Raw genomic sequence first — 25,853 nt, 5'->3', positions numbered from 1 at the left:
CAATTCTGGTAATCTTACGGGGCAAAAAGCCATGCAGTGCTTACAGAAATTCGGACTCCTCGAACATCCGGAACTCCTTAGATCAGCGCCTTCTATGGTACGACTCAGGTTCTCGAAAAGGTCTAACGGAGTCTCGCAAAGTTTGTTAGGGAACTCTCATGGGAATAGCCTATATCTGAACGTCCTTCATCGACCTAGATGAAAAGTAAACATGAAATATCCTTTATCCTTGTTTTGGCTTAAGTATTAAGTGATATTCCCAATTTAAAACATAGCACAAACAAACAATTTATTAGTAAAAACAATGATATCAATGAAAGGCAGAATTTTCTTTTATCGAGAAAATGAACGAAAAAGTCAATTTTTTTGCCTGACAGTGTATGTAAATTAAAAAATCGTTACACATTGTATTTACACCTTTCAACACTTCTGAATTGTACACCGTATTCGAAGTCTCGACCAAAAAGCATTTTAATTCAATTTATTAGGAAAATAAAATAAGTACATGCAGGTGTGCAACGGGGGTCAATACTCTGCCGTTGTAAATAATTGTGCTTATGTCATGTCCCCGTATCAGCAGGCAGCCCCACATCCGCATATGCCGCCATATTAACAAGTAAACGCTCTTCTACACTTGCTTCCCTTCTAATCTAAGTCTAATCACTTTCTAAATAGCCTTACTAAGACAAGCCAGAACTTACTGAGAAAGCTCGTCCTCATTAAATCAAAAATCTCCGATCCCATTATATTTATCTCAATGCCCTAAACACCTTTTCCTGTCACCGTCGTCCAAAGTATCAAAACATCAAACCGTTCTTACTTTCTGCGATCAAAATTTCAATGTGTGACTTCAAAAAACGACAATGATACACTTAACCGCATTGGAAAAAAAAATCCACACCATTAACCATTGGTTAAAAATTTCGGATTAAACCTACACCTAAAACGACCCCCAAATACCCTTGTAGATTTCATACGTTTCCTTCTAAACTTTGGTTTTATCTAAATCTCTTGAAAGGATCATGCAAGACCAAATGTTTAAATTCTTAAATAAAAATAATCTTGAATATCGCCAATCAGAATTCGGCGTGGCTTTAACACCCAGTTAGCTTTACTAGATTTAATTAATTTAATTTGGATTAAAATGAAGTATACTTCACTAAAGCTCTCCGTGGCCATTTCATTTGCGCCGAGAATCAAATCGATTACACGACATTTAAAAAATGGCAAAAAGGAGGGAAAATTCGAAGGTGGGGTTGGGATGGGGAGTTGGTGTCCGAGTGGATCGGAGTCACGATAGCTCAAGTGGTAGAGTAGCGGCGTATCAAGCCGAAGGTCGTGGGTTCGAATCCCGCTCGTGACACTGACTTTTTTATCTCAACTTAAAACCTTAATTAATTGAATTGTATTAATTGGTCAAACGGACCACGAAAAATAGTGAATTTAATGATTTTATTGTTTACTGTTTGATCTCTCCAAAGATTTCGACACTATTTCCCTTGTATTGAGAAACTTAAGATGCTCAGGTTCTACTTTAAATATCTCTTATCTTACTGGTCGAATCCAGGCTGTTAAAAGGACTATTTCTTATTCATCATTCCGATCTCTTCTGAGTGTTGGGCCGAAGGGATATGTATTTGGACCGTTTCTTTTTACCATATTACTCATTGGGTCTGGATTAGTGGCGGCAATGTTTTTCTCTGATGTCCTTCGTACAATTTCCTAACTTCAGAGCTGGCAAGCTGAATAGTTCTACTTTTAAACTTTGTCGATTTTTCGATTTGACGTCATTATAAGTTAGAAAGAAGAGTACAAAATTACAAAAACTTCTTGAACATTTTATTTATCTCTAGGAGCAGGGGATATAAAATACATTTTTTCCTGCTATAGATTTTACATAGGAAAATAAAATATTTAAACCTAATTTCCTACATCGGTCGGTCCCAAAATAATTATTTATTGTATTTAAATAAATATGAATTTCTTCCCCATAGGTCGATTTTTACATTTATTTGCAAATAGAGTTAAAATATTTTTGCATGACGAAACGAAGTTGATGTACATTTTCTACACCCTGATTTTTTTTTTTTGAGGAAATAAAACAAATCGCCTTGCGAATGCTCTCAATTATTTTCGAAACCATTTTATGAATCTTCAAGGTGCCGGCCGGGGTTTATTTGCCTTTGTAAATATATCGGGTTCGATCCCAGGACCTTTACCTTCCAGTGATAAGTCTACTACTTAAAGGGGTTGAAAACCCTATAAAATGCACTTAATAGTGTAACATTTGCACGTATTGCCGTTTCTCCGTAGCTTAGAATCGTAGATATAAAATCAAATTTTGAGGGGTTTTTCTGAATCCATCTTCGTTTTTCTCACTCATACTATTATAAAAAAACTTTATTGATAAAGCGAAAAGCTAAAAAATCTGGCTTTCTACCGGTTGTAATAAGATTGAATTTGGAAAAATCCAGTTGTCTTATGAATTTTTAAGTAGAATACTGGAGAAAAAAAATTGCTCCCGACTAAATGTAGGCAAAATTGTCTGGTATTTAAGTGTTTTAAAGGGTGCTACGAACCCGAAGTGTCTTCTTTAATAAAAATGTTTTTTGGCTTACTCAATGAGAAGCGATTTTTGGTTTTTACAACTTTTTATATATCTAAGCTCATTTACTACGATACTATATATTAATTTATTATTGTTATACAAAACGAATCGACTGGTATATAAATAACGTTGAAATACGTGTTCAATAAAGATACAAACCAAGTAATTTAAATATATTTATAATTACTTATGTTCTTTATTGGCACGCTTATTAACGAGTCAGTTATTTTGCGACCTTGTTATCACAAAAACGTTAATCTATGTGTAGCTTTCACTTGTAAGTTACAGGGTCAAACAAATAAAATTGGTTTTACCCCCGTAGACGACTTAATAAGCGGTCAGGGACCTCTATAACGATATTTCCCAAATAGAGATCCGATCTGCCATTTCAAATCATTAATTAAACAGTTTAAAAACATTATTAAAAATAATCTACTAAGAAAGTAATTATTACCAAGTTTTTGTTTTTTATGAGAAGAAAATAGGGCTAAGTACTCTCTCCCCTATCCTTGACCTGTTTTGATGATGGAAAGAAGGAGTACTTTTTCTCTCTGTGATACCTCCATGTAATATTTACACACATCCCTTTTGTACATTTATTAAGGTGAGAATAGGTTTTTATAAGCAATTATGGAATTGTAAGTTGCAATTATAGAGCTTTATTCTAACATATTTATTAGTGGATAATTTTTTCACAAGTAATTTTACAATATAAATCAGTATTTTCCTCCCTGTGAAATAATAGTAATAAAGTAGGAAGTTTATGGGCCGACAAGCTGAGGTCATCGCCCTCCCTCTTCGTGTTTTCCTTCTTTTTCTCTTCTTTCGCGCAGATTTTGTTTGAAACTGCAGCCATTTCAGCGTCTGGATCTGGTTACTGACTCTCTGACTTCAAATATATACCACGTTGATATCCTAGAATGCTTGTCTCTCGTTTGTACGTCAGGTTGTGAAATACAGAATAGAAACAAAACATAAAATACATACACATCACCACAAACATATATGTCTGGCCACATTCACTCCCCTAGAGTACTCGATATTCCTCTGGGCGGGTTTATAAGCAACCCCTTCCTTTCACGCTAATAAATTACTTTTACTCTCCAGACGTCATACACTCACTCCAGAGTACTCATTACTACTGGTACTTTGAATGGTAAGAAAAAAAATGGTCTGAGCTTGTTATTTACTTCTTGAGACCTGTAAATATAGAAAAGAATTAATAAATGGATTTAACTATTAGGGGGTAGAAATATTTTGTTAATAGATTTATTATTGAATTAATTTTTGTGTGCTTACGGAACAAGTAATTCTTGAATTAATTAATAATTGTTATAATTTTATTTAAGAATTATTGCCACTATTGTTGATAATATTTATTTAATATTTATAAACTAAAATTATTATTATTAAAATTATGTATTTAATATCCCTTGTTAACAACTTAAATTTATGTTTATGGACATAATTAATACGTAAATGTTCCTATCAGATTATAAATTTTTAAAAATATGACAGCATATTAGATATTATGCTATGTTATAAATTGAATTAAGATTTATTGCCACTATTTTTGACAATAATTAATTAATATTCTTAAATTAAAATTGTTATGGCACAAATTGTACACACAATTAATATTCCATGTTAAAAACTTAAATTTATGTTCATAGAAATAACTTATATGCAAATAATTTTCCTATGGCAGATTAAAAAATATTAGATGCTGTGATATACTTTCAGTTGAGATTTATTATCACCAGTTGACAGCACTTTTTTGGTATACCTTGTTGAAGGTCTGATTCAATGTTTTCAATAATAACTTATATGTAAAAATGCTCCTAAACCAAATCATTAAAATGGTAAAATAGGATAATTTATTAGATATTAAGCCAACTCAGCAGACGGGCCCATGCTATTTGCGTTTTAAGTTATTGTGCATTTAGCATTTCACTTTTTAGTTGTAAATTCTTTTGGAATGTAATGATAAGAAACTCCTGTCTATTCTAAAAAACTGGTATTTAGGGCTAAATGTTTATAAATCATTAACCTTAAATATTCGTAAACTTTCACTTTGAACATGTCCATTTAGTCTAAATGAATATATGCAACGTTTGAATTTTTCTTGTAGAAACGAGTATTTGCCTGTGCTTCGGGTATTAATTTTATTAGGTTTGTAATTTCCAAACATTGCAATCTGTCGATCCTTTATCGTGTAATTGTCTTTGATCTGAATGATGAACCTGTAATTGACGTTTTTGGTCATTTTGGTCCGACTATTGCCATTTTGACCTTTCGGACGTGCTTCAATATACCGTCTTCAAAAATATAACTATATAAATTTTAAAATCTTAATGTTCGAATAAGACGAAAAACCTTTATTTTTATTTTATGTTTTAGTTAATTTTTAATATAACATAAAGAGTTGTTTGAAGGAATTAATTAAATTAAACTTTAACTCAAAACCGTGAAAGTAACTAATGCAAGAGACTGTTTAAAAGAAACATCAAAGTTTTTAATTAACAGATTATCTAAGAAAGCTAAAATACTGTATAACAATGGTTCTTGATATTGTTGGTTTTTCATTTAGTCCGTTGTTATTATTCTCAGTATAATTCTCAAGGATAAAACCTTGATTTTTTCAACAGTAGGTTTAATCAATATTTTCTTTTCTCTGACTGAATTTTATATGAATTATTTACAAAAGTACACACATCGAATTTTTAATCATTCTTTGCGTCCTATAAACTGCTCCGAATTTATTCAACCCGGCATATTTTTCTTTTGTAGGCGACCCAGTCATTCCAATCGGAGAGATTAAAGCGTACCCCGTGGTAATTGTTTTGTTCGAGCCGTGAGGGGGGAAACGACAGCAAATTATAATACAGGTATGAACGCGTGGGAGGAACTTTGGTGTAGTGCGCGTCTGTACGAGAGGACACCCTGCCTGCTTAGAACGCATGGGCAATGTCATTGATTGCTGTGCTACTTGTTGCCCCCACTCCAACACTATCCATGCTCGGCTAATGCTCTCTCTAGATGTCTCTTCAACACTTTTCATACAGGCACTCTTCGTACTACATTAGAAAAAATTAAATATAAATGCCATTTGTACGGATTTTCCTTCTTCTCTGTTTGGGGGTTCTTCCGGTGAACTGAGGTCAACTTGAGAACTAACACCATTTCCTTTACCTAATCTTTTTTGGCTGCTGATTATTCGATCCTGAGTTGAACTTTATTTCCTTATTCCTACGTCGTCAATTGCTGCGTTTAACTAAATTTTATAACATTTTAGAACAGAAAAAACAAAATGAACGCGAGAAATATAAAAATACACATGAATTAGAAAAATGTGGAACTACTCATTAGTAGTCACTCCTATATAAACTGCTCAAAAATGAATAATGATACTTATAATTTATTCTTATTCTATTAATTTTAATTAAATTAACCGATATATTCTTGTTAGTAGGATGAAACAAAATAAACAATATTAAAAAAATGTTAATCCTCATTTTTAATAACGGTTTTACTTAAGAATAGTAAACATGAAGATTGCTAATTTTTTAAACAAATACTTTGTCTCGTCTTTTCTCCATTTTAATCAAGTTTTTATTCTCTTTAACCATGAAAAGATGTTGAACCAGAAGTTCGCAATATTATTGTGAGAATGAGGCAACCAGCTCACCTGCAAGTGGATATCGCAGAGGCAGTTGGCGTTCCTCGGAGTGCGGTCACCCGGGCTTTAGCCAGATTCCGAGAAGCTGGAAGTACCAGCAGGAGGCCTGGTAATGAATCGCAGCGAATTATGCTAAGGGGAGGGTAGAAATGTTGTCATTGCTGCAAGACAGAACCTTTTCCATAGTCATTCCTAAATGACTCCATCCATTCATCCTAAATGAAGTACAAGATGTTTTGGCAAGGGCTGGATCAACACAAACCATTCGTAACCGTTTGTGGAAAATTGACGTTATCGTATACCCCTTTGAGACCACCTGCAGGAACAGCTTGTTTCTGGTTGAGATGATCTTTATGAGAGCAAAGATGCCGGTATTATCCTCATAGGTGGTGAGGATCGTGTCAGGGAGGGTAGAAATATCTACGGTGTATACCGTGTGTACCTAAGATACTTCCTTGTTGTACTCCTGCATGTTTGCAATAGCCGGCCATTCATTACTTGAAGTATCTGTCGGTTAAGTAGGTAAAATCAAGTAGTAGGTAGAAGCTCTCTTAAGCTTGCAGAGCTGTTCCGAGTGCCATAACCGAGCCAATGCTTGCTTCATATTTATGAATATACAGAAGCAGCACCCGGTTTTCTCAAGAGCTGTTTTAAACTTCTTCAGAATATAAATTTGCAAATAAAGGTGAATACAATGAAAAAGCTTATGATCACTATTAGCATTGAACGGTACTCTTTTACATTTGAATAAGTATTTATTTAATAGAGGGTTTTATGATAACAGCCGAGTCTAATGCTCTAACCACTCAGCGGTGGTGCCCAAATATGACAATAGTAGGGATAGGGATAGGGATAAAAGAGGCGGCCACAAGGCTAATACACCTCAGCCTGAATAGATCGATAGAACCTCTGTTATTTATAACCCACTGGCCAGCTTCAGTGTATTAACCAGCCTCCACAGCTTTGCCAGCAGTGCCTTGGTGTAGGATCTTGCTTGTGATTTTTCTTGTCCTAGTTGCAAGACCGTGCACAAACATCGACCTTCACAGAAACATAAAGGTGTTCTGCGGTCTCCTCCTCTTCCTCGCAGTATCTGCACAGTGTTTCTTCTATCGGTACTATCCGGTGCATGTGCTTTTTTAAGTGGCCCTGTCAGGAGTCCAACCAGAATCCTGGTTCGGTTGCGGTGCCTTCCGGTAATTCTTTTGTACTTTTTGCGGAAGGTCCTTCTATGAATCTCTTCGCATGCCTCATACCTGTGGTATTATTCCACCAGTTTTTTCATCCATTTTAAGATGTATCCTCTTTTGTGGCAGGCTGCTAGGCCACAGTAGGAGTCCATGTTGGCTCCATTTTTGGCCAACATGTCAACCTTTTCGTTGCGTCTATGCCCCGAATGTCCTGGGACCCATGCCAGGGTCAGGTCATTAGTGTCGCTGACTTCCGTTAGGGCCACCACGAAGTTCCAAACGCTCTTTGCCTTCTCGCATGAGGCTAAGGCCCTGAGAGCTGCCTGGCTGTCAGAGAAAATGGCTATCTTGCGAGAATGTATTCCTAGCCTTTTTATTTCTCTGGCACATTGTTCAATCGCTATGATTTCAGATGGAAAACTGTAACATGCTCCCGTACTCTTGTCGGTTTTGTAGCCGTCAGTATACCAGTGGGAATTTGCCTTTAGTGGTGTTCCTTTGGCCCATTCTTCCCGTTCTGGTATCAGTACTTTGTACATCTTGGTAAAGTATACTTTGGAGTAGTGGCGTCCATTGGCATACCTAGAATGGCATCTGCCTGTACCTCCTCCCTCAGTTTCCATTGTTTATTTCCATGGCCTATCCTTGCAGATTAAGTTGTTAACTGTATTTTGTTTATTCAGTTTTCAAGTAACAATTACTGTCAAATGATAATCCAGAAATATATTGAATGTTGGTTCTTTTAACAGACTTTTTATAATGCTCGTGGAGCTGGATCGATGCATCAATATCTAACCTTAGGACCAGTTGATTTTGAGATCTCTTCGTTTAGACAACTTGCCTTCCCCAGGTCTATGAGTCTTGTCCGCCCAATGTAGACCATTTTAGTGCACCACTTGGAGTCTACATTACCCCTCTTCTTTTCACTATATTTAAACAATTGTTTAACTTTTCATATAATATAATAAAAGAAACGTTTCATCATTCCATGATTGTCTTTCAAATTATGATTGAAGGGTAGAAAAACCAACAATCGTGATTATATTCATTAACTCAATCGCCGATCCAAAATAGTGGGGGGCGGGAGATACGAAACGGCTCAATATTCAATTGACTCGCCCCTGTCTCACTTCACGTTGACAATGCGGCCAAAATAAATGTCACGCACTAAGCTGAGAGTAGATTGAATTTACATGTCGTCCGTGGTGTGAGTCAGTTTAGATTTGATTACATTGCCAACATAGAGCTAAGGGTATTGCGGGCATCAACTCTTCAATTTACAATCGGCTACGGCCTAGACGGCTCCTGGGGTTCCATTCCCATTTCATTTCTTGGTTTTTATTACATTGGGATTTTGATAGTATGTTTAAGATGTTTTGTCCGCATTGGATTGCTTCTAAAATCTTATCTTCCACCAGTTCTACCACATCCCTATGATATTATATTCGGATTTGACGTTTTACCTAATATCCTTCGTTTATTAAAGCACAATGTGAAACACAATAAACAAAACAATATCAAAATTTTCACGACTCATCTTCAGTGTTTTTTTCTTTTTTTCAGTAAAATACAAAGTGAAAATCAGTAGCCAACTATATGAAATTTATTGCAAAACGTTTCTTTCAAATTGAACAAGCAGTCTGAAAAATACTTTTATTTATGTTTTTATAAAGCTGTGATTTTTATTGAGTTATATTCACCGTCTTCCTCATTTTTTTCTCATTTTATTTCCCCAATGATACTTTTCATGTCCGTTTAGACATTAGAGTCCTTCATTGGTGCACAATTCCCTTCATTAGTAAATCAGATCATTTTATATTTCTGTAAATTAATGCTTGTTTCTTTTGCCACCTTTACGAGTAAATGTTTCTGGAAGTGAGGCATGTTTATTTATTTATTTTTTCGGGGTGCCGCAACAGGAGAGGTTATATGAACCCTCGGGGTGCCGGTGTTTTTGAAAAAAAGCCCATTTGTAAGTATGTCGAGTTCGAATGCAGGGCCGCTGGATTCGAACCCGGGACCTTTACCTTACAGTGATGAGCGCCGTGTCAACGCCTAAACCGTTGCGGCCACCGATGCCCCCATGAGGCATGTATAAATTAAACAAAAAGAATTTATGGGAATATAAGAATAAGACTTCTTACTTTACGTATGATGTTTATATTTCCATTGTTTTTGGTAGCTTTTGGTCCGGCAAACTATATCAGTCATCGCCCTTAGTTACTTTCTTTGCTTTGTTGCCTTTTTAGCGTTTTAATTTTGCTAATTTATTTTACATTTTCTCCAACCACGTTATGATGGTATACCGACTCCCGCCTCATACTTTCTCTCTCTCTCTCTCTCTCTCTCTCTCTCTCTCTCTCCCTCCCTCCCTCCCTCCCTCCCTCTCTCACTCTCTCTTTCTTTCTCTCTCTCTCTCACTCTCTCTCTTTCTTTCTCTCTCTCTCTCTTTCTTTCTTTCTTTCTTTCTTTATGGTTTGTGTTTTCGTTGTTTATGGTATTGTTAGCCTTTGTGAACCTCAGGGCCCAATCAACTGTCGATAACATAAAACAATACTTAAACGCTGAGACAAGATAAAACTTGATAATCTGGTTAACATTTACACTTGCCCAGAGCTCTACTCGATATTCCACGAGGAAATTGGGGAGAAAACTTTCAATTCACGATAATAAATTGCAGGCACACATCAAATTAGTTCACACTACCCCAGAGTACTCGATATTCCTCGGGTAATTGGAAATAAAATTCTTCATCCACAGTTGTAAATTACAAGCACACATCAAAATATATTCACACTACCCAGAGTACTCAATATTCATCGGGGTAATTGGAGATTAGGCTCTACATTCACAAATAAATTACATTCACAGTAACCAGAGTGTTCGGCATTCTTGGGGGTAACCTCCCTCATTCACGCTAATAAATTACCGTCATTGATTTATTCCCTCTACCCCAGAGTGCTCGACGTTCCTCGGGGTTATTAGGGTATGAATAAGTCTTTCATTCACGCTAATAAATTACCGTCATTGATTTATTCCCTCTACCCCAGAGTGCTCGACGTTCCTCGGGGTTATTAGGGTATGAATAAGTCTTTCATTCACGCTAATAAATTACAGTGATGCATTCATTCATTCTACCCCAGAGTAGTCGACATTCCTTGGGGTAATTGAAAATAAGCCTCTTCATCCACAGTAATAAATTACATGCACACATCAAAATACATTCACACTACCTCAGAGTTATGTACTCTGAGGGTAATTCCTCGGGGTAATTAGGGATTAGCCTGTACATTCCCAAATAAATTACATTCACAGTAACCAGAGTGTTCGGTATTCTTCGAGGTTATTCGAGGATAAGCCTCTTCATTCAAGCTGATATATTACAGTGAAACTTTCGTTCACTCTACCCTAGAGTAGTCGTTTTATCGGAGTAATTAGGGATAACTCCTTCATTCACGCTAATAAATTACAGTCATCTATTCATTCGATCTACGCCAGAGTAGTCGATATCCTCGGGGTAATTGGGTATTCCTCCATTTCAAGCTAATAAATACATTCCAATAAAGAACACATCACATATATTAAGTTGCAATCTATATACAATTAAAACTATTTATGGCCATGAGATATTGGATCAGCTATCTGTGTTCCAAGACCAGAAATCATTCGGGACATCGTATTTCTTTTTTTTTTTTTTGTAAGTTACTCTAGTACTCTGGTCTCATTTGAATGTGTCCGTATGTGATCGTGGTATAATCTATGCGCTGCTTGGAAAGTATGCCCCTTCCCTTCTAGACCCTTCCTCCGCAGGCTTGAGTCCGATGCCCATTTCCGTAGAAAAAATATATATTACTCCTTCAAATTTTTCGTACTATACAACCGACAATAAATTTTTGATCTCTTAGCAAATTAGAATAATGTGAAATTTCGTAAGACGATCCTGTAGTGGACGAACTATTGACTGCAATCTGATCAAAATTGATCACTTTGTCCGGCCGGCATGTTCGTTCTCTTTGTCGTAATGGAATCATACGCGTTTCGGAATTATCGGCATCTTCCTGAAAGCCTACAGCAATCATGCTTTGCCCATTTGTCATTTATTTAATCAATTTGTCACGAATTGACCATTTATCATGCGCAATAATGATAAAAAGGCCGATGATGGAGATAGACCGTTGATCGTAATATAGACAGTTACATTTTAAAATCGTTTTATTTATTGCTTTTAATTAAAAGTTTATACCAAGCTCACCAGTTTACAGAAACTTGTGGTTAGTAATTTTGAACTGGCGATTTGTTAAGCAGTTAGCGCTAGCCGACATCCATTAGCCGGTTAGCTGAGGTCGTAAGTTATCCATTAGCGTAAAGGAGGGCGTGGTGGTGTATTTGGCGTAATATGGATCCCTCCGGCGTGTCAACCTTAATTGTGAAAAAGGGCTGGGAAGTGTTTGATTGTTTATAACGAGGGCGTGGCGTGCTTTGCCGGCATCATTTGTCGATACATTTCTAGAAGGTGTACACGCTAACTTAATAAAACCAGCAAAAGGCTTATCCGCTTAATGTATTTACCCTCGGTAGTGGGAGATGACATCTTCGAGTTATGGCAGATAAATCGAACAATGGGGTTGATGTGTTTTTATTTCATTTCGTTGTGGACGAAATATCAGTCATTTCTGTAATATTACCCCGGAAGAATAAAAAATCCCATTGACAGGAGATTACAACCAATTATTTTCCTGATTCTAGTCGTAATCATTGTAATTGATTAAATTCTTGCACTCTCAGAATTAATTGCAAGTTTAGGTACTATTTATTATTATATATTAGTTGATGCGATACATCAGGTATTTAATGTAATAAATACAATAGTACACATCAAAAATCTAACATAATTTTTTTGTATTGTTTCGAATAATACGTAAAGTTAAAAAGTATTGATATTCGTACTAACTTCACTAATTTCGTGGTCCGCTTGACCAATTAATACATTACAATTAATTAAGGTTTTTAGTTGAGATGAAAAAAAGTCAATGGCACGAGCGGGATTCGAACCCACGATCTTCGGCTAGACGCGCCACTGCTCTACCACTTGAGCTATCGTGACCTCGATCCACTCGGACATCAACTGAAAAATGGCAAAAAAGGAGGGAAAACTCATAAGGTGGGGTTGAGATAGGAAGTTGATGTCCGAGTGGATCGAGGTCACGATAGCTCAAGTGGTAGAGCAGCGGCGTATCTAGCCTAAGATCGTGGGTTCGAATCCCGCACGTGCCATTGACTTTTTTTCATCCCAACTAAAAACCTTAATTAATTGTAATTCGTACTAACTTTCAAAATACTCAATATTCCACCGAGATCCCACTTCCATTCACGCTAATAAACACATACATACAAAACATAACTTTATATATCCATTATATTTCGAGGTCGGATTGGCCAAATAACTTCTTTGAATTAATTATTCTTGATGTAAGGTATTGGTTGAAATGAAAACGTTATTATCACGAGGATTCGAACCCACGACCTTCGGCTCAATACGCCGCTGCTCTAACCACTTGAGCTTTATATATACAGTTAAAAAGAATGGCCAATTGAAATAAGTCGCGTAATAACTAACCTTCTTTGGTGGATATGAAGGCAATCTATATTCCAACACAAACCCTACACATAATAAAACACTCACGGCAATAGATACATTCATACAAACACGTAACTTTTCAAACAGTACGTGCAGTTAAAAGAAGTAGCGACCAATCGAAATAGTAGATATTGTTGCCCGGCCCTATTAACTCCATAAACATAACATAATAACTGACCTACTTTGGTGAATTTGAAGTTTCTCTACATTCCACCAAAAACTCACTTACCCATACTCCAACATCCACGCAAATAAATATATTCACACAAAAAATAGAAACCTTTCGAACAGTTCGTACAGTTTTTCTCGCCCACATTAATTCCATAAACATAATATAATAGCTAACTACTTTGGTGAATCTGAGGCTTATCTATATTCCGCCAAAAACTCACCCATACTAAAACATTCACACAAAAAATCGAAACCTTCGAACAGTATGAACAGTTAAAAAAACTGCGAGGTATTTTGCAGGTCTCTCGCCCACAAAAACTCCATAAATATAATAAGTATAATAACTGACCTACTTTGCTGAATCTGAGGCTTATCTACGTTCCACCAAAAACTCACTTACCCATACTCAAATATTCACACAAAAAATCGAAACCTTTGGAAAAGTATGTACAGATTAAAAAAACAACTGCGAGGTATTTTGCAGGTCTCTCGCCCACATTAACTCCATAAACATAATATAATAACTGACCTACTTTGGTGATTTTGAGGTTTCTCTACATTCCACCAAAAACGCACTTACCCATACTCAAATATCCACACAAAAAATCGAAACCTTTCGAACAGCATGTACAGATTAAAAAAAAAAAAAAAACTGCGAGGTATTTTGCAGGTTCCTCGCCTACATTAAGTCCATAAAAATAACATAATAATTAACCTACTTTGGTGAATCTGAGGTTTCTTCACATCCCACCAGAATCACCTACCCATACTTAAAAATTCAAACTGATAAATATATCCACACAAAAAAGTGAAACCTTTCGAACAGTACGTACAATTAAAAACATGATGTGGAATCGTACCGTTTCTCCCCCCTCCCCATTAACTCTATAAACTCATAAAAACTACCCTACCTCGGTGGACTGGAAAGTATTCTATTTTCCATCACTAACTCACCATACTCAAACACTCACGCTAATTCACATTCACACAAAAACGAAACCTTTCTAGTAGTGCGTGCAGTTAAAAAAATGGCATATCATCGGAATATTTGTTATTATGCCGGTTTCTCGCCTCCAATAATTGTATTAACATACAAAAACCTGCGTTGGTGGGTCTGAGAGTGCCATGACAAACCTACCCACCTAAAACACTTAAACTAATAAACAAATTCACTCATCAAGGATAACCACGCGTGAAACAGCCATCAAATGGACAATAATTATGAATTAATTTATCTACTTCAGGAATCCAATCAATTTCTAGCTGTGAATGAATCAAATTCAGCGCCAATTTAACTTTCTCATGAAATTTCCTTTAATGCTAACAATTTGCTACGCGTACTAACCTCATTCGGACATTAATCTTTTCTGCCATTTACAAAATAAATTATTTAACAAAAAACAAACGGATTTGGCGATCGATCTGAGTTGCTAGAGTGTCTTCCCTTCCGGCTGAACTCAAGGGAAGAAAAGGATTTAAACAGAGCCCTTAAGGCTAACTCCTTCTTACTCGGGGAAGAAAAACCGCTACAGGCTAATACAGTACTAACCCTGGTTTTTTTTACATTCAAATTGGGCCAGTGTACAGTAAAAATGCAAAGTAAGGCTTTTCGAAGAAAGCGAGCCTAATTCCAGAGCGAGAATGTTAGGGTTGTCCCAAGGGATGAGGTGGCTAAAGAGATTAGTGGCTGGCCTGTCGGAGAGCCCTTGTTTGCAACTGAACCATACAACGTCTTATCACAGTTCAAACCTCATTCACGTTATCACCTCCCTTTGGTGATCTGTTTATTGAAAGAGCGATTTTCTCGTTAAATAATAAAATATTTACAAAAACACTCTATGGAATTTTTTGTTTTTTAATGTTTATTACTTATAAACTTGGTTTTATCGATTTGGAGGAGTCAACATGGATTTCAAAAGATATCTTTCATATAGGGTAGTTGAAAATAAAAATATAACAAGTCGAGATTTTAACACAAAATTTATTTTAACAGATCAGTTTGGATAAACCTATTTATAAATTCATTAGAGTTCGTGGTCCGATTGACCGAATAACTTTTTTCAATTAATTAATCTTTAATTAAGGTTTTGGTTGAGATAAAAAAGTCAGTGTCATGAGCGGGATTCGAACCCACGACCTTCGGCTAAATTCGCCGCTGCTCTACCACTTGAGATATCGTGACTTGGATCCTCTCGGACACCAACTCTCCTTTTCATCCTACAACCTTTCGAATTTCCCCTCCTTTTTTGCCATTTTCAAATGTCGTGTAATCAGGATTCGATTGTCGGCGATAAATGAAATGTCCTCAGAGAGCTTTAGTAAAGTATATTTCATTTAGCTTATTACATTTCATTGGGTTCGTGGTCCGATTGACCAAATTTCTTTCAATTAATTAATCTTTAATTAAGGTTTTGGTTGAGATAAAGAAGTCAGTGTCACGAACAGGATTCGAGCCCACAACCCTCGGCTAAATACGCTGCTGCTCTACCACTTGAGTTCAATGAGGTCAATCGGACCACGAACTCTAATGAATTTAATAAGTAAAATGAAGTATATCTTCAAGAAAGCTTTCCGTGGCTTCTTTATTTGCCGCCGAGAGTCGACTAGATTACAGACATTTGAAAAATGGTAAAAAGACGGGATTCCAACTCACGACCTTCAGCTAAATCACAGCTGCTCTACCACTTGAGCTAGCATGACTCCGATCCTCTTGTACACCAACTGTCCGTATTTAGCGGACGGTCGTGGGTTCGAATTCCGCTCGTGTCACCGACTTTTTTATCTCAACCAACACCTTACATAAAAAGAATTTTTTTACCTTCATGACTTCATCCCTGATCTCCTAGCTGTATTATTTATCATTGAAGGCCGATACCATACTCAATGGTATTTAGCTTGGTTTTGGACGGAGGATTGACTTGATTTGATTGGTTGACAAGAGAACTTAGCAGGGTTAATATTGTTCCTTCAAATTGGTCGTGTTTCAAGCAGTTTGGTATTGTTCATTTGCAATCTTACAAGCGAATTATCCATTTTTTTCTCAGTTCGCAAACCACCCCAGATATATCATATTAATACACAACAAGGAAATTAGAGCAAAGGGGAAAAGGGTTAAAAGGGAAAGCAACAAATGACCTGTCAAGGTTGTGAAATAAGGGAAGCCAAGGTTTTTTCCTATTTCCGTTCCCCCGCCAAAAAAGTAAAAATGAGAAATGAAACTATTCAAATCTTAACGGTGCCTCGTTTAATACCAAAGGGTGGATGACGTAACCTCAAATCATGAATGCTTGACTTTTTGTTAATTTTTCTCAGTCAAAGATCCATGAATACGGTGTACAATTTCAAATGCGTCAACTTTATGAAATTATATCAATGTACCAGGAACACAGATGACACGTTTGCCCACGGGATGACAGTTGATCGGAATGGATAATTTCGGGCTAGCTGGTTTTCTTTTATTTCGCTGTTTTTGGAGTCAGACGAGGTCCGAACTTATATGTCCATTATATCCCCCACAAAATAGCTTTCTGCTTACGAAATATTTTTTATATTACTATACTTTTTATAGTTTAGGGATTACCATGCCTAACCAGTTTTGTGCGAAAGAAACTGGATATCAAAATATCCAGATGGTTCACCATCTTTTTAAAACTGCGCGTTCTGCTTGAAAGCTTTCATTTCTGAATGATTGTATTTATCAGTGTGAATGTCCGAACTCATGTGGGTTTGTGGTGGAAGATAGAGTAACTTCAGATCCACTAAGTAGGTTTATGCTGTTTTGTGCCCGAGAAACCGGCATAATATCAAAATATCCAGATGATTCACCACTTCTTTTAACTGCACGTACTGTTTGAAAGGTTTCGTTTTTGTGTGAATGTATTTATTACCGTGAGTGTTTGGTTATATGTATGAGGGTTTCCCATACAGATTACCCTCACATCCACCAAAGTAGAGTTATTATGGGACTTCTTTCAATGGACAGTTTTTTAAACTAAATAAAATTATGTTTTGTGTGATCATATATATTAGCGTGAATGTAGATGGAATCTCAGTGGACTATTGAGTATCCTGAGTATCACCAAACTTAGATTAGGCTTATATTAGTACGAACGTGCTGTTTCAACTTTATCTCTATCAAATTCACTAGTTTTCGTGGTCCGCTTGACCAATTAATACCATTCAATTAATTAAGGTTTTTAGTTGACATAAAAAAGTCAGTGTCACGAGCGGGATTCGAACCCACCCTTGAGCTCACGAAGCTACCTCTCGAAGTCGCGATAGCTCCAGTGGTAGAGTAGCGGCGTATCAAGCGAAGGTCGTGGTTTCGAATTCCGCTCTTGACAGTCATTTTTTATCTTATCTCTATCCATGGAAGAGGAAAATGCGAAATATTTTATGAGAGATAACGTCACACAATTTCTATGGGAAATAAACGAACGCAAAGCCCTTTTAAGGGCGCACCGATTGAGTATCAAAATGAGGGTGGATAAGATGCAGGTATAAAAAGTAAAAAAAAAAAAAAAAACCACGAACACCACCGCGAATAGGATAGTGGAAATAAGCAAGAAGCAGGTTAGCAAGCATAAAATTATTTTCTTAAAAAATTCAGCTTATACAGTTATCGATCCTTATCTGATGGTGCTTTACCAAGAGTGTGAATCCTTTAGCTTATAATATGTTTAAAGAAGTTGTTTCATTAATCAATATGAATATTATTGTCTTTAAAGTAGTTAAACAGTAAATAAAGCCTTTTTGTTCACGTGCGTTTTTTAAAATTGGATTAAAAAATTTGCAAATATGCATTATTGACTCTCAGTTGCACTTGTGCATGATTACGTCCTTGGCTTGAAGCAACGTCCAATTATTGGTCGGGTACGACTAATTAATAGATTCGTTGTCAACAGCGGAGCCCGTAATCCGTCCAATCACCGGCCCCTGTCATCTGCTAAGTACTGCGTAGTAAACTATCGAGGGATTAGGGCTTTACCTTGGACCGTTAAACCCGGCCACTGTTGAAAATGAATGGGCAGAGGCCATTAGGCAAAATAATGGCAGCGAAATAATAACTTTCGCTAAATGATTGGGTACGCTTTTAGTATTTTGGTTGTTATAGATTGTTCTTAAGTAAAGTGAGCGCTCAACAAATGTTTTCGTTTTTTTCCCCAACTGATTTTTCATAATTAATACGAACCAAATTCTTTTAGGAAATTTTCTATTAACAAAACAAAATTGTTGTTTTCACTAAAAGACAGTTATACATAAAATATATTTCAAAGTTGTCCCTTTGTTTGTGCAACAGTGAATAATATAGCTTTTTCCGTCAAATTATTTAAATTTAATTAGGGTTGACTCTTTTTAAATTCAGATTAATCCTTTCTTTAAATCCATTAAATTTTGTAGTCCGATCGTCCAAATAACTTCTTTCAATTAATTAAGGTATTATGTATTAGTTATTATTACATTTCTTTAAAGTTCAATTATTTTATATTTTTTTAAATTCTCAAATTAAAGTATGATTCCTTTATTTTTAATAAAGGTCGTAGGAAGATCATAAGTTTTTGATGTTTATTACTTTAAACAATTTTTCAGCAAATTTTATACACTATTAATTTTAATTGTAAATTATTTTCTTGTTGTATTTGATATAAGAACCAAAGTGAGCCGAGTTTCCGATTTATTTTACTTTTTAAAATTTTCAGCAAACTTTATATACTTTTAATTTTAACTGTAAATTACTTTCTTGTGGTGTTTGATACAAGAACCCATTTTATTATTTTTAAAAATTATCAAATTAAAAGAAGATTCTTTTATTTTTGTTTTTAATTTTAATTTTAATTAATTTCTACATGGTTTTTTAAGAGTGCAATTATTTTTTATTTATAAAAATTGCAAATATACAGGAATTTTACGTTACATTTCATATCACGTCATAAGTTTTTTTATTGCTTTGTAGAAAGGGTTAATGTTAAATAAAAAAATAAAGTTAATTTAAAATTTAAAAAAAGGTTCATTTGAAGTTAAACGGGAATAATTTGAAATTAAGAAAGGTTAATTGGAATTTATAATAAGATTAATTTGCAGTTAACAAGGGGTAATTTGAAATTACAAAGGGTTAATTTGACGGATTAAGCTATACATGGTGTTAACTCGTTAAAGGCTTTTTGAAATTGTATAAAATACTTTTGTAGTTTTAATTTTTAATAAACGTTTAAAAACCAACATTAGACCTGACACATTTTAGAAAATTGAGGTTTAGGAAAACAAAGAATTCTACATCACTTGACATTGGTTTTCACCTGGAAAAGTTTTTTCTTTCAAAATTGCAATCGGATCTATAGTATTTTTTTTCATTGTATTATATAATTTATCTATGCCTGTCGGAGTTTTATTCAGAATACTTTTGATGCATAATATTTTGAATTGTATTCTTATTATTTTATGCTTATAAAACGTTTATTATACTGATTTTGAAATAATAATTCTCCTATTTCAAAATTTTTACTGTATCATATTATGTTCCAGGCAACTTGGTCGCTTGTGTAGCAGTTCGAAGTGACGGGTAAGTTTTTTTTTGATGATTACAAAAACATTTAAGTCCAAATATATTACAAACAATTGTGGCAACTGAACACCCCCTTTTAAACTAGGTTTTGTCAACATGTCCAGTGTTTCATAAAATCCAATTAATTATCCTCGAGGGGCCGTCGGTGGCCGTAATGATTCAATATTCATAAAACCAAGAAAATATTACTTAAACTTTTGAAAAGTACTTTAAAACTAGTAAAATTTTATGCTCTATGTGATTTTTCATTTTATTTGCTTAAGGTTACAGTAAAAAAATAGTTAGGGTTTTTAACGCTTTGTACTTACATAAAAGAAGGATTAATAATGTATGGAATTACGGAATAAACTTTTGAAAGGCTGAGATATCTCGATTTAGGATAATAGGGACTTTTTGTCAAATTTGACTTGGAGGATAACCTCCTAACTAGTATTGATGTCTGTTCGCAGGGTACCCTGTTTATTGAATATCATTGCTTATGTTGGTTTAGTTAATACCAATCATTGTTTATAAGAAATAACATACGCTCAAATAACTTTACTAGTCTCGTCATTTCAAATAAAATCATTACTTTAAAAATTCAGTGCCCATTTTTGTATGCATAAATTAAATTTCTCTTTATAATCAGGCCCTGATGGTGTTAAAATATATCAACGAAAGCTTGTTTGAAAATTCACCATATTCTTCATAAATATTGACTTTAATGCAGGTCGATCTCACATAATACCCTGACAGGCAAATTGAAAAATAAAAAAAATAAAACAGAAGAACCCGGCTTAAACAGCATAGAACACAGTATAAACATACGATGTTTGTTGATCGACCTGCAGATAATCTTTGTGGGGTTGCAATCATCTTAGAGGTCATTAGACAGGTGAAAAAAAGAAGATAAGGTTCATCGAGATTTCTGCACCTTTTAGTGCCATCATCAGGGCTTTCCCAAGCATGAAGAAAAACAATTAACATGGAAAACAATTGTAAAAGTGTTTGGGTTTAAGGTTATGGAGCCAGCCAATCCATATGACTAGAGGTGCAACAACTTTTTTTTCTGACTAGCAGTTGACAAGCTATTCAGAAAAAAAATGGTCGGTGAAAACCATATGACTAGAGGTCCAACAACTTTTTTTTCTGACTAGCAGTTGACAAGCTAGTCAGAACAAAAATGCTCGCTAAAAATCCATATGACTAGAGGTCCAACAACTTTTTTTTTCTGACTAGCAGTTGACAAGCTAGTCAGAACAAAAAATGGTCCGTAAAAACCATATGACTAGAGGTCCAACAACTTTTTTTTTCTGACTTGCAGTTGACAAGCTAGTCAGAAAAAAACATTGTCGCTAAAAATCCATATGACTAGAGGTCCAACAATTTTTTGTTCTGACTAGCTTGTCAACTGCTAGTCACAAAAAAAAACTTGTTGGACCTCTATTCATATGGATTTTTAGTGAGATGTCTATTTTCACCATCAAAAATGTAGTATGCTGGTTGTTGTTCTCCATAACCTTAAACCCAAAACGCTTTTAGAATTGTTTTCCATGTTAATCGTTTTTCTTCATTCTTGGGAAAGCCCTGATGATGGCACTATAAGGTGCCGAAAGCTCGGTGACCCCAGTAATTAGTCTTCTTTTTCCACCTGTCTAATGACCTGTACGAAGATCGGAACCCTTCATACAGTAAAAACAGTTAAATCAATGAGAAAAAAGAGAATAATTTTTTATAGTCGGAAAATTAGAAAAATCAAATTGGCGGAATAGTTTGCCTGTCATTGTATCTTATTTGTTTTAACGAATTTACTTGTACTGATTTATTCAAATTTTTGTCTCGAATCTCCTAATGAACTTGAAGAAATTTCTAACAAAATATGATTTAAAACTTGTCAATTTTCATGCACGAGACCTCGTAACTTCGGCAATTTACCTTTCCAAAACACAATTACTGTAAAAAGGCTGAAGCTTCTAAATCACAATAGTCTGTGTAAATATTAATTTCGAAGATCCCTTTGATAAGGGGAGTTTACCTTCAAACCGAGAAAGGAGTAGAAAATCGAGTTATACAATTGGAGAAGTACAATTAGAAAAGTTGAAATAGGTATAAATGTGCGTAAAGGAAAATAGTCGGCTGAAATTAATTATGTTATAACGTGCGATTTTGTTGGCGGTTTAATAATCTTTATTTGGCTAGGTTGTCAACGTCGGCTTCTTGTCAATAAAGCTAAATTGTTTGAAACGGCCAGTCCTTGCGCGAAATGCTGCAAAACCACCGCATTGTGGCATTCTTTTCACCCTCTTCAGTGACGAAAGGGGTTTGGGTCCCAAATCACGTCCAACTCTTTCCTCCTATTTATTTCATCTCATAGGATGAAATAAAAACAATCAATGAAAGTTTATAACTGGATTAGAAAAATATGTTTATTCCTTCGAAAATATTACGATTTCGTATTATAAATGACACAATTTAACGGTTTCTTAAATTGATAAAAGCACAAATTTAAAGGGTTTTTTATTTTGAGATAGTGCAGTAGATTATGTTCCTTTTTGCTTTTATAAACCCGGTTTAAATTTAAATGAAAGCGCACAGTTTCATTCTTACTATAAACAGACGAGCTGCTATAAAATAAAAATCCGAAAGGAAAAAATCGGATAAGCCGGCTTAGTAATAAGAGGTTAAGAAATGGCTGTACGGGTGATATTTATTGCTTATGCTGCTTAAACCCATAAATCTGGTTGGATTTTCACCAAGCTGGGCTTTGTTTTAAATGGATAAGTTGATTATTTTACAACTTTGTATTATAGATTTTTTCGGGTAGGTGGCGCCTGAGCAAAAAAGGAAATAATTTATTTTACTTTTACAATTTAATTTAATTTATTTATTTTCTTACCGGCTAGCTGACATGGCTTGTTTTGATTGACAAAATTTCGCTGTCCAGTAGAACGTCCTGGAGGCCTTTTCATTGTTAGATGGAACTTCTAGGTCTCTATTATTATTCTTAGTTGGCCCATTCGCATGTGGTGAAAAGGCTTTACGGGCCCATATACAAAGTATATATACATACATACTTACCTTGTAACGTAATCTAAATTCGGCCGGTCTCGGGGTACTGGATATTCTGCTGAGAACCTTGCATCATTTACACTAATAAATACATTCACACTAACCAGAAACTTTCATACTATATGTGTAAATTTAAACTTATCGGGTGGCCGAGATCTCCACCGCATCCACTCAAAAAATATATATGAATCTATAAATCTAGTTATGTGGGGTGATATTTAATTTAAATAAATACATTCATAAATTGGGGGAGGCATTGACGTAATATAAACTACCCTATAACTATAGCTTTCAGTCTACTCACATTTACCCTAAAAAAAGTCTAATTTGGTGGGCCTGTGGGGTACTTTACATTCCGCCACAAACTCACCCAAATTCATTCTCATTCAGCTAGTCACGCTAATAAATGCATTCATTCTGGACAATTAAATAACTAGCCTAGTTTCGTGTGATTGTGGGGTTCGATAAATCCCTCTATATATTCACCCATTCACTCAAATAATCGCTAATAAATACACTATCGTGGTCCGCTTGACCAAATAATATCTTTCAATTAATTAATCTGTATTTAAGGTATTGGTTAAGATAAAAAAGTCAGTGTCACAAGCGGGACTCGAACCCACGACCTTCGGCTAAATACGCCGCTGCTCTAACCACTTGAGCTGTCGCGTCTTCGATCCACTCAGACACCAACCTCCCATCTCACCCCACATTTTTGAATTTTCCCTCCTTTTTGCCATTTTTCAACCACATTTGCAGGAAAAACTTTTTTTATAGGCAAAATACCTTAAATACAGATTAGCTTATAAGTACATTCATTCTAGATGGGAAATAGCAGTTGCGGAATGCCATGAAATGCTGCCATTTCCATTTATCCGCTTCAGTACATTTTATTATCCTCGATTTTCGTTGTGCTATGGTTCTGCTTAGTTTGCCATAACTGGCCTGTAAAAAAATGTTTTTTTAAGATTCAACAAATTTAAAAAACAAACAAGGTGTCATATTGTCTAAGGAGGTACACAATAAGATGCCACGTCATAATATTTGTTTACTACATCATATTTTTAAAAGTAGACAAAAATAATCCAAAAGTTGATTTTTTAACGGCGTTAATCAAATTTAGAACTTCCCCTTTTTTAAACGTTTTTCTCAGGATCGATTATTACAAGTTTAATGGTCGATGAATATTTGAATGAGATGAGCCTGTCCCTAATTTGGAGGTAAATGAGATGAGGAATGGTGGTGCCGGGAGCACACCCTCCTCTTCGGATCAACGAGGCTTATAACTCGGTTCAATTATAGGGTATTTCTTATGGTAATCCGGACTTGGAATGAAGATTCGGATCAATAACTTGGTTCAAAAAACAAGAAATAAAAAATTGATGCGTTACTGACAAAGTAGCCAAGTCTAACTTTCATTATGGTAATTGATATACTAAGTCGATCTTTTCTTTTAAAAAAAAAAGTTTAAAAAAATTATATTATTACTAATAAGTAACAGTCGCTTTGAATTGTTTTCATTTTTGTTTAATTTGACTATTATGCAGTCATAGTTTTAAAATTTGCCTTGTTCTTGGTTGTACTTTTTGAATCCAGTTCTATCTTGGTTTTGTGATTCGTTTAGCTACTTAAATAATTTCCCATATGAAAGTTTTCATATTTCTTTATGTAGACCCAAGGAAATTAATATATTTTCGTATAGCTCAGGTCTGTTGTCCACATGGAAACTTATTTTATACATAGTAAAGCTGATTTGAACAAATACGCAAATTTGCTTATTCGGCTCTTGATTAATTTAAATTATTAATTTTGGGAGTAGGTTAGCAATCATGTATACACTAATAACTTCAATCTTATTATTAATGCTTATCAAGTCCAAGCTATTAACGTCGGAGTTCCACACGTAACCGGCTAATGAAAGTATTTCCCCTGGGGTGTATGAGGCGGAATGTATTTAATTAAATAACCATGTTTTAAGTCGTATATTCCATTTTTGTAGATATCTGGGAGAACCGTACTATTCAGTGCTAATCATAATCATCTGAGATGTTCAATGTCGATTTTTTTAAGGATTAGTCGTTTGTAGCAACCCTTAATGGTTTTTCGGTATTGTACACTATTACCTCTTATTTCTCTTATTTAACAAATAGATGATAACCATAATGATGAAAATGAGCATGCTTGCTGTACGTACACCGACAGGCAAAAAATTCCACCCACTTATATAACTTGATTTGTATGTACTTTTATATATTAATCAAAGTTTCACGTTTTTTAACGTTTAATAGTTGAGTCTTTGTCTAAAAAAGAAAATTAAAAAAAATGTAAATTGCTAAGGAAAATGAAAAATGAAAAAAAGACGGACAGATTTTTCTTTCTTTATTTATTTTTAGCCTATACATACTTGTACATAATACAAATGTGATCACAATGTATATTGTTCACCGTTCGGTAACAGCACTAAAACTGATGCCAGCACTGCACCCAGAGGACGCATGCCATGAGAAGCCAGCCAGTGCCGGCACTCATTTTAATAGGTTAAGGGGCAAGGAGGTCTCGGGGCCATCGTCGTTTTAGGCGACGTGGTGGATTCTCGGGATGGGAATATGTGGAGAGGGCTCTAGCGGTAGGGTTAGGATGGATCGATAGGTTGGTATGAAATTTTTGGAATCGGAAATGGATCAGTTCGTGGACAAAAGGAACGTTGAGGTCTTTGTGGATAGTGAGGTTAGAGACGTAAAAAGGAGCTTTGACGATTTGTCTGAGGACTTTTGATTGGAAGGACTGGATACGCTGGATATTGGATGGTTTGGCGGAACCCCACAGTTCCACACCGTATGTCCAAAAATACTGCCAAGTTTTCGGCATTCATTATGCTTTCTTCAGGGCTTTACAATCACAATATCATATTAATCATTTTTAATTGAACTTAAGATATTTTATATATCACATGGTTG

At 35.2% G+C, this 25,853-nt stretch overlaps 2 protein-coding genes across 2 annotated transcripts in view; both read left to right on the top strand.

The window, feature by feature from the left end:
* LOC106662103 (neurocalcin homolog) overlaps positions 1–25,853 on the top strand; it is a 325,618-nt gene that overhangs the window by 65,700 nt on the left and 234,065 nt on the right. The gene's annotated exons all lie outside the window — the stretch shown is intronic.
* The window catches only part of LOC106662113 (neuronal calcium sensor 2), a 316,486-nt gene that overhangs the window by 65,124 nt on the left and 225,509 nt on the right, over positions 1–25,853 (top strand). Inside the window, exon 3 of the mRNA XM_014385924.2 lies at positions 19,809–19,845. The gene's annotated coding sequence lies outside the window, so the exon portion shown is untranslated. The remainder of the gene's footprint in view (positions 1–19,808; positions 19,846–25,853) is intronic.

The sequence above is a fragment of the Cimex lectularius genome, unplaced genomic scaffold (assembly GCF_000648675.2).
Source record: "Cimex lectularius strain Harlan isolate CLEC.00 unplaced genomic scaffold, Clec_2.1 scaffold1, whole genome shotgun sequence".
Lineage (NCBI taxonomy): Eukaryota > Metazoa > Arthropoda > Insecta > Hemiptera > Cimicidae > Cimex > Cimex lectularius.
This window is presented reverse-complemented; position numbering and strand designations above follow the sequence as displayed.